The sequence below is a fragment of the Nymphaea colorata genome, chromosome 2 (assembly GCF_008831285.2).
Source record: "Nymphaea colorata isolate Beijing-Zhang1983 chromosome 2, ASM883128v2, whole genome shotgun sequence".
Taxonomy (NCBI): Eukaryota; Viridiplantae; Streptophyta; class Magnoliopsida; order Nymphaeales; family Nymphaeaceae; genus Nymphaea; species Nymphaea colorata.
In genome coordinates this window covers 23,990,374-24,000,520 of record NC_045139.1, presented here as the reverse complement: position 1 = coordinate 24,000,520, position 10,147 = coordinate 23,990,374, and positions in this window count along the sequence as shown.

Below are 10,147 nucleotides of genomic sequence, written 5' to 3'. Positions count from 1 at the left end.
GTTGATAGGCTGCCAGCTTTTGTTTCGAGCTCTCTAGATGTCAAATTCTTGTACTGTAAAAGGAGGATACAGATATGCAAGTTGAAGACGACAAGGATGTCATCCCAAGACATCAAAAGCAGACTTGGCACTCTGAAGGGATAAGAGCACGGATGGGAGCTTGGTTCTTTTGTTGAGATGTATGATGAAATACTTCCTGCTCAACCAACATAGTTTGAAACAATTTCAAAATGGGCATGAAACAATAGAGAAAAGCTCAACATGTGCAGCCGCAGTCTAGGGATGCATGTAAGTGGATTTAACATGTTCGACTATTGTTAAGATCTAGAATTCAACTAGTCGGACATGAAAAACAAATGTTACTAATCAACTTTCAATTTTGTATGCAGTTTTATAACCGAATCTGAATTCAAATTTGATATCCAACTGGCCAGTTCCGATAAAAAACCAATATTACATGCATTTATGCTAGTCCAATCTGGATTCAGTTCATAAAAACAGCATCCATATTGGAGCCAAAATCCAATTACACAATATGAGGGCATTGCGACCAAGTATTTAACCGAAACATGTTATACACGCCATCTCTGTGCACGAATTTTTTGTGCACAAGGGTATGCAGTGACCAAAATGTCCCTATTAAAAATATATAATTTTTTTTTTATAAGAGTAAACCAGGATTAAAAAAGAAAAAGACTAAAATGTCCTCTACTATAAAAAAAAAAAAATGCCCTCATCTCGTATATCCGTTGCAATTCCATATTTAACTCGAACCTTCCAGCTCCTTTGTGCTAGTTTCTACCAAAGGTCATCCCAAAGACTTCAACTTCTTGCAATATTATGTCATTAAATGAGGAAGCTTTTGCAGGTCAAACATAAATTTACTGAGGACTTCATTATGTCGCTTTCATTAAATTGTGAACAACATGAGTTGGTATCAATAATCTTTCTTAACTGACCTGTCGGTAGCCCAACAACTCACCTGTTTCCCAGAATTCATGTTGCATTTGGACTATCCAGTGAAACCAAAAGTCAATGTTGTTGTGTGTTAGATAGTTGTCCTATGGTTAAAATTCAAAAATTTGTCACTGACATGATCATAAACAGTCGCTAAAATTACCATAAACTATCGTTGCACCATAAACTGTGGCTAATGTCAATTTACTGACTTTTTCTAGAGATATTTTTCTAAGTTTTTAGCCATCCTCTAACATCTAGCATCTTAAATTGTCCTCTTTCTACATGTCAAACCATGTGCATTAACTTGCTCCATAAATAACCATGATGCATATCCCTTTAGTTTTAGTGGGAAAAAAAAAGCAGGGCCCATGATCATAATAGTGTTTGACTGAAAAATTGGAGACAAGACACAAGTAGGCAACTGTATTTTGCAGTCTTGCCTAGATTTGATTTTCATGGAGATTACAAACCCAAATAGCCAGGGCTGAAGCAGCCAATGTTAATGCTGTTATTAAACAAAGATGGAAGTACAGTTTAGGGATGAACAAACTGCTGCCATTAGGGCTTATAGCAACTTAAAACACTTAAAGGCTCTTTTGGCATCCATAACAGCTTATTACTGTCGAGTGATTTTGCTTCAAAGTTTCAGATATATTCATGAAACAGTACGTTACAGAGTGTGAAAATGGACAAAATGGGGCTGGAAAATGGACAAAATGGGGCTGGGGCCCTGGTACTTTATTGAATTGCAAGATGACTTGATCATGCTATATCTGAAATCCAAATTCGAAACAGTGGTTTTAGCTCTGAGTTACCATCCAGATCCCAAAAACCTAATTAGTTGTAGCTGCCCGAATCCAGAAATTTGATGAATGTAAGGATCTGATAAAATGTGCCCAACAACGTATCAGATTTAACGAGAATAACAAATAACATGTGCTTTATTTGTAAAGGTTATGTTCATGTCAGTTTTTTTATCCACACCAAATCAAAATTAGATATGACTTTTACACATGGAATTCACTCAGAAGTGCATATGAATCCTACTTTAATTGTACAGACCTGAAAATAATGGACGGCATCCAACAAAAAATCAATCACTGAAAAGCCCCATAATTAGGCAAAAAGCCTATCTGTCAAAATCCTGTACAAGACAGCTTACTAGTTATATGTTGCGGTAGACGCAAATGTTAAATTGTCAAAGGTATATCAAAAACATCCAAGTGCTATTTTTAGAATCAGGAAGAACAGATATCATAATTTTCCTTTTTAACCAGATGCGAAAGTTTCCTATGCAACTGAGAAAGTGTTCTATTCGAATCGCAAAAAGATTTAGCATCGTAGAATTTGTATGCATGTAAGTTATTTTTTAAATTAAATAATGAAATAGGCCGATGCAGGATGATCCATGTGGACCAATACAGTGCCGATAACAATACCGACAACACTGCTAAAATGGTGAGTGTAGGTCACATCATCATTATTTAGCAACTCGGCCCCAACTCAAAGAATAAACAACGAGATTTGAAGGCCATATCTTGCTTGGTGGAATTGCCTATCTGTACAAAAAGAAAATGCACGAGGTCTAAACAAAATCATCACCGTCATCATCAATTTCAGCACATATCCTTTTGACAGGTAGCCGGATTTTATGCGAGATGCTTTTTTTGCTTACAGAATTTACACTAGTATTAGTGTGCTTTGCTGTCATAGGAAATTTTGGCAGCTTCTGCAAAGGAGGAAAGGCACCACTTGTTCTATAGATGCTCGAATCTTCAATCAAATGGGATGAGGCACTAACTTTACGTGATGAAAGTGCAGAACTAGGGTTAAGGAGTTTCATCTGGATGGTCTCTGGAACGGGTGACTTTCTTTCCATTGGCTCAACTGGAACCATCTTTCCATCAACTTGATTGGTAAAGTCAAATGTGACCCGCAGGTACAGGACAAACGATTGCAAACGTGATGCAACATGCTGGTGGTCAACTAGTCTGCATAATGTGGTGAAAAGAGAGCGTAATAAACTTCAAAACAAGTAATCATGTGAATAACTAGAAAAGATGCATGAATATACCCTTTACACGTTAAATATGCTCAGGAAAGGAACGCTATTGTTAGGGGAGAACAAATATTAAACATTGTTAACATAAATCACTTATAACAATATCTGTCGAAAGATTTTCTTGTATAGCTAGTGCCTTGACATTGACTATTGAATCAGAAAAAGAATTGAACATGAGACCAAGCAAAAGGAACGGCAGATACAGGTAGTAGCTGAAACTGGATTATCAAAAGAATACCTAGAAGCAAGTTTAAGGGCGAATGGCATAAAATCAGCTGTCTTAGTGAGATAATAGAGAATCTGGATAAGAATAATTCATATATAGAAACCAACATGACAAACTTATGCCCATGGAGATAGGTAAAAAAATGGTGATTTGCGAGCAAATACAACTAGCTAGAAAGAACAACAAAAATTAACTAGCGGCAGCATGCCATAGCACATCAGACTAAATAAAAGCGGCTCAATTATTACACTACTTGATGGAAAAGAGGGTTCGTTGTTCTTCATTTAACAGATACCATGGTAAAGGATGGAGAGATTGCTACAATTCCCTCACAAAATATCAATGCTGAATAACGATAATAATGATGGCAATGTCAGAAAGCAACTTAATTATCAGCATTGTCTCCCTAAATGAGAACCCCGGATATATCAGAAGCTGCAGGGAGCATCACCTGGAATATGGTGATATCATTAACAGGGTCCTTAAATAAATATGTTTTTCATGAAAAACCCCTCACAAGCAAACAAACTTTTTTCCAAAACATTACACAATCTTGCAATGCAATAGACAAAATTATAGTGACTCAATACATGAATGTCGAGTTGCATGATTGACAGAATAGGAACCATCATATAATGGCATAACATAGACAATGAACTGGAGCAAGTTATGGTGCCATGTTGTGATATACCATAAGTGAACCTGGAATGCATCATTGTCCCATCACAATGAGACTGAGTGACTTGCAATGGGTTTCACATTTTAGTTCTTGGTCAATGAACTGCTAGATGAAGCACAATGGCAATAAGCTCTCAACAGTGAGAAATGGAAGCTGCCAGAACAGCAGCATGTGACTTCCTGGTAGCTGACAAGGCAGAGAAACCACAACTGAAACCTAAACATGCCACTGAACTAGATAGTACCAACCATATTTTTCATGAAATTAGGAGTTACCAAGAGTAGAAGAATAGTGCTTCATGTTTCATTTTTCAAATAGTTCACAAATCATTATTGCAGAAAACATTAAGACTTATGACTGGAAAATACAAGATACATCAACTTCACATGAATTTCCTTCCTTTTTGTTGCATCAATGGCAAGGTACACCATCTTGCGCCACTAGTATTAGAAGGAGTATCTACACAATATTGTCCTCCTTGGCATGTGTTAAACCTCTTGTAATTCTCTATAGCAGTTTATGAATTCATCCATGCTAGTTGATCTAAATTGAAATTGGTCAGATAATAAGACTTGAAGAATAGTTTATTTGATGAAAACATGTTCTAGTAAATTGTTTTTTCCAAAAAGGACTTACTACAGAAAAAGGAAAGAGGAGGTGCCACAATTGAAATTAGGAATGTATGTTCCTAAAAACAATTAGGGAACTAGGTTTCCTAAACAAACTAAGAATCTAGATTCCCAAAACAGTCAAGAAATCAGGTTACAAAGAAAAATGGCAAAGAAGGTGGGACATTCGTCCCACCTTTAAAAAGGGACAAGGAGGAGCAGCGAGCTCTATTTAGAATCCCATCCCAGAGAATGAGAGAGGCAAAAAATTGAAAATTTTATGCACCTATCCCTCTTCAACTTCTCTTGCTTCTTCAACTCCTTCAACTTTTTCCCATACCTGAATTGTGTAGGCATTTGAAAAAGATAGATATCCAGTCCAATGAAAAGAAAGAACGTATGTTGTCTTTCCCTTGATCCCTGTTTTAGCAGCTCAGTTCAAAAGATAAACAGATAACAACAAGTGTTTGCCCTTAGGTATCGAGTAGTTGAAGTAATGTAGAAAGCATCAAATAACATAACGGGCTTGACCATCTACCAAAAGCATCTTCAGATTCTTTCCAACAACCATGCGAACTAATTTTGCCCTTAGACAACAACAATCCTGTGTTCAATGCATAGATGTTCTTAATTTAATGTCAGCATGAAACAACTGGTCTTGTTCTTCAATTGAAGTATGCATGACAACAAGAATTGATCTAAATCAAACAAGAATGTTAAGATAGTCAAGTTTTTTAGGAAATTGTCAATAATGACAAGTACAACTATGGTAGAATGTCATAAAGAACGCAACAAGTGGACAGCGAGATAAAGAATAGCTTATGGGGTCCACTATTTGTCTGCATTAAATGAAAACACTGCCTGCAGCACTAGGTTGACAAGAGTTGAATGTCTTTAATTTAGATAAGAATGACACATTGCGGATGGAACTTGGTGCTGGAGAGCGTGAGTGCGGGCATGCCCATGGTCGTGTGGCCGCTGTACACTGAGCAACACATGAACCGGGTGATGCTAGTGAGCGAGATGGGTCTGGCTGTTTCTGTTCAGTAAGGGCCAGGTGGTCTGGTGAGCGCAGCCGAGGTAGAGAGATGTGTCCAGCTGCTGATGGGATCGGAGGAAGGGGCTAGACTGAGGGAGCGAGCAGAGGCGGCCAGGGATGCAGCAGCCGCAGCAGTCAAAGAAGGTGGATCTTCATGGGCGAGCCTGGCGAGGTTGGGTGATGAGTGGGAGAGCAGGGTAGCCACGGACAATGGGCGCGCCTAGTTATGTGCTTAGGGAATTCAGGATTCAAAATAAAAGGTGCAAGTGATGTGATTGATTGCTTGATGATCCCCGCTGGTATTGTATTCAGCGTGTGCTTTTATGAATTCATTCGCTGGTAATTGTGCTCCACTCAATTTAATGGCTCCTTTTATCTTTCTGGCCCATAAATGGCAAACTACAATTAACGGGCCAAGCTCGAGCTTGGCTCGAGTCGCATATTACTTTGCTTGAGCTTGATTGAAGCTTGAGCTGATCTTTATGAGGTGAGTCCGGGCTCGTATAATTTTTACTGAAAATGAAGAAAAAAAAGTCATTACTTATTGCAACTTTTATGTGGTCCAAGCTATTTGGCTGTTGGTTCGTTCTATGATTTTAGTGGGCACTCGTTGCCCTTCATAAATTCCACTTTTATTATTATGTGTCGTTGATACGGTAATTACGTTTGCATCTTTGTTTGAAGGGCATCCAAGTGAACTTGCTATAACCGCATTGTTAGATTCCAAGGATTTAGATTAGTGCATGATTGGGAGGATCTAGCACCGTCGATGGGAGCTGTTGGTTACCTGTTGCAATCGCCTAGTGGCTGAGCTAGAAATTTCTAGCTATGAAGCATTCTAAGTTTAAATATCAAACTTTAAGACGTCCTTATAACTAAAAATAAATAAAATTTGTATATGTAAATAATGTATATTTGTTTATAGGCTAAATCAGCTAGGCTCTGCCACCACAATCGCCCCATGGCCATTTATATAATAGAATTTTTCTGGTATTTTAGGAGCTGAAAAGTGCCATGGAAACACATTTATTACTTTTGAAGCCATTATATACTGAGTCTTGATTTGCACTTTATAGTTGATAAACATTTGAATAACACTAGAATTTCAATTGAAGTTGATGATAGAAAACATGTGAAGTATTCAATGGTTAAAAGGACAAGAACAACATATTTGAATTAATTTGATTATGAGTCAGATATGTAAATTAATTTGATAATCAAGACACGATGACTGCTCACAATATGATTTACAATTAAGTTTTCCTAAAAATGTGATTACATAATTCTTGGGGTTTGTATTGAATTAGAATATCGTTAAAAAGGGGTTTGGTTTTGGATGAAAAAAAAAGAAGAGCGCCAAACCACATGCGTTGTGCAGCTTTTGCTTCTGGGGGTTCTCATTAGGCCTGGGCAACAAGCCGGCCCGGCCCAATAAGAGTTGGGTTCGGGCCAGCCAGACACCCAAAAATCGAGTCTGGGTTGGCTCGATACCTGACATTCGAGCCCGAACTCGGCCTGTTGAAAATTTTTTTAAATATAAAATAAAAATTATAAATATGAAATATATTTTTAATAATAAAATATATATCATTATTAAAACAAAAATAATATTAAAAATATGAATCAAGTTGAATCGAGCACCATCGAACCGATTTTTTCGGACTTGTGTTCAAAACCGATCGACACGAGTGCCGGTACCCAATGTACTGGGACAAAACGTCTATTGGGCTGACCCGAATCGATTTTTTCAGACTCGTATTCAAACCCGATCGAACCGAGTACCGGTACCCATGTACTGGGGCCCTGAACGTCTATGGAGGACCCATGGGCCTGAACGTGTATCCGGAACCCCTTGTTCATCCTTTCGTAAAGATTGGATCATTTGGTAGTAATAGGCAACTGGGATGATGAGATTTGAAGTTCGTGGGAGTCTCACATGTAATCGTGGCCGGCTTCCAACAGTCTTCTTATTTGGGTTTCAAGGTACGGTGGAAGTAAACGGTTGGGGCCTTGATTTTGTCGCTTTTGGATCCCCATATGCTCCTCTTTTTCATTCAAACCACTTAAATTGGGAGGTTATAAACTTATATTCTGTGGGGGGTTTGGATAAGGCTGTAAGTCGAACCAACTCGAAGTCTTCTCCAACTTGTTCGGTTTAAGTTTAACTTGTCTTTGATTCGCTTGAAAACTAGAGTTTATAAATGAGCGAACTGGATTTGAATAAACTTGAGTAAGCTCGTTTAATCTATGTTATTGTTTACTTTTATAATTTTCAATGTTACAACCAACAAAAGGATCAAAACAAATGAGGAGTTGGTAAATATGCTTAAACAAGTCCAGTTTGAGGTAGGACTTGGTCTATCGAGTCAAATAGGAGCTGACCTTGCACAGTTCGACTCGAGCTTGAGCAAAGCAACATGTGAGTTGATTTGAGTCACGCTGATATAGCTCACTCGACTTGTGTGTAGCCCTACTAGTTTGGATGATTATCCAAACTCATGTTATAGCAGCAAACATGGTTCTACCTGCAAAACATTGTTGCTAAAGTGTTTATGTGGCATTTGTTGTTAATGACAAATAGAGTGCTTAGATGACACCCTCCAAAAAATATGTAAACTTGGTTAAATATATATATATATATATATATTTAAACCTCTAACAACAACTTCCATAAATATTTGTTTATATACATATATATCTATATAATTCATATATAAAAAAATTGAATGATGACTCTACAAAAATTTGGACACCAGGAGAATCGAACCTGAGCTGTCCAGTAGTTAGCTAGTTAGTTAGTTAACTAATGCTGTTGGATGCTGGATACTTACCGAATACATAAATTTCAAAATTGACAAAAAGTGCTAAAACCATTATAAAATGCTGCTATACAACCAAACCCTTTATTGGCTACGGAAATCACTAGGGGCAAGTTTGATCCACCGGAATCCTGCTATAAAAGAGGGATGGACACTCAAATTTTTAAATTTGATGTTTGTCCAGCAAATGCTGGACAGAGAAATGGACCGGTAAAGCATGTAATGGTCAATCGAGCTCCGGTCAGAAAAACAGCCGGAGAAAAGAATCGACACAAGGGAGAGATCAAATAGATTGAGCTGCGTGCGAATGGGAGATATTTTAATAATTTTTAAAAAAGCCATGTTTTTTATAGTTTTTTACTTTTTTTTTTTTTCATTTCCATTTTTGGCCTACCAAGTTTTCTTTTTCTATGTAAATGAACGGTATTTTTCTCATAACCATACACCAAAATTTCCTGTCTCAGCGTGAAACATATAACTAGGTTTGGGAATCAAAGGGCTATATGGGTTTTAAACAAAATTTCTTGCACCGTGCACAGTAAAGTTGGGAAGGACATTTTAATAATTTACTAAAATGTCTTTTATAGTTTTTTTATTTTTTTGTTTTCAATTTTGTCCAAATAAATTATTTTAATCATTAACTATACCGGCGAATAAAAAAAACGTGCACCAATATTGATCGCCTAAGCGTACCAACGACACCAAGCCTTTAAAAATTTTTGTGGGCCGGGAACAGGTCAATGCATTGTGAGGTACTTGACCATCTAAACTTCGTATACTCTCTCCCTCTTCTCATTTTTTTTCGTTTTTCTACCAATTACCTTGTTTTTCTAAGGCCTCCTCCTCTCCTTCCGCCATGCTTCAACGTTGATCTTTGTCCTAAAGCAACAAAATTCTCTCTCTGTCACAAATTAAGCAAGTAATAAGAACCGCAATCAAGATGGCAATGACAATTATGACAAGCATCCTGCTTACAATTTTGTGAGACGACCCTGCAACTATAAATTCTTGCCATAAGGGAGTGTGAGAGAGGAAAGGGGAGACGGTGCATACACCACCCGGCAACTTCCTGTGGCAATGTCTCAGCAATTTGAGTTGTTGCAATTGGGTTGGATTAGGGAGACGGTGCTAATCAGGAGCTGGTTGCAATCGGGAAGGCGGTTGTCCCTTGTGTTTGTGCAGCACTGCACGGGCCCTCTGTAGACCGGTGTAAGGGATGTTGCCTGTAGTAAACGTGAACAAACAAAATAATTGTAATTGTCTCTGCAACTTCAATTTTAAAGACAAGTCAAGTCAATGAACAGTCCAAGTGTCCAACTTGTCTCCAGCTTTTGCCTTGGCCTCCCCATAATTGTCATCCGAATGAGTTGAAAAAAATCTAGAAATAAGAATTTCTTGTCAATTGCACCAAAGTCTAGCAAGTCCACTGGGTTTAAGCCTTCACAAAAGCTTGCCTATGCAATTTGGAATTGAGCAAACAAATGAACAATAACTTGTTAAACAATATGAGAAAGTTGGACTGCAATGGCAATAAATATTAATTAATCAATCATGTCCATGTCAAGCCAAGGGACCCACTTCAGGTTTGTGGGCCATCGCTTTTGACTCTATTGTAATTCGTGTGGACCACTGCAATCTGGTAGACGGGGAAAGTGGCTCCTCTCTCACATTGTCAGACCCAGAAATGTTGGTATATGGAACTTGATCCATATTGGACACTCATTTGCAATACCGTGGATTCATATATGTCATTT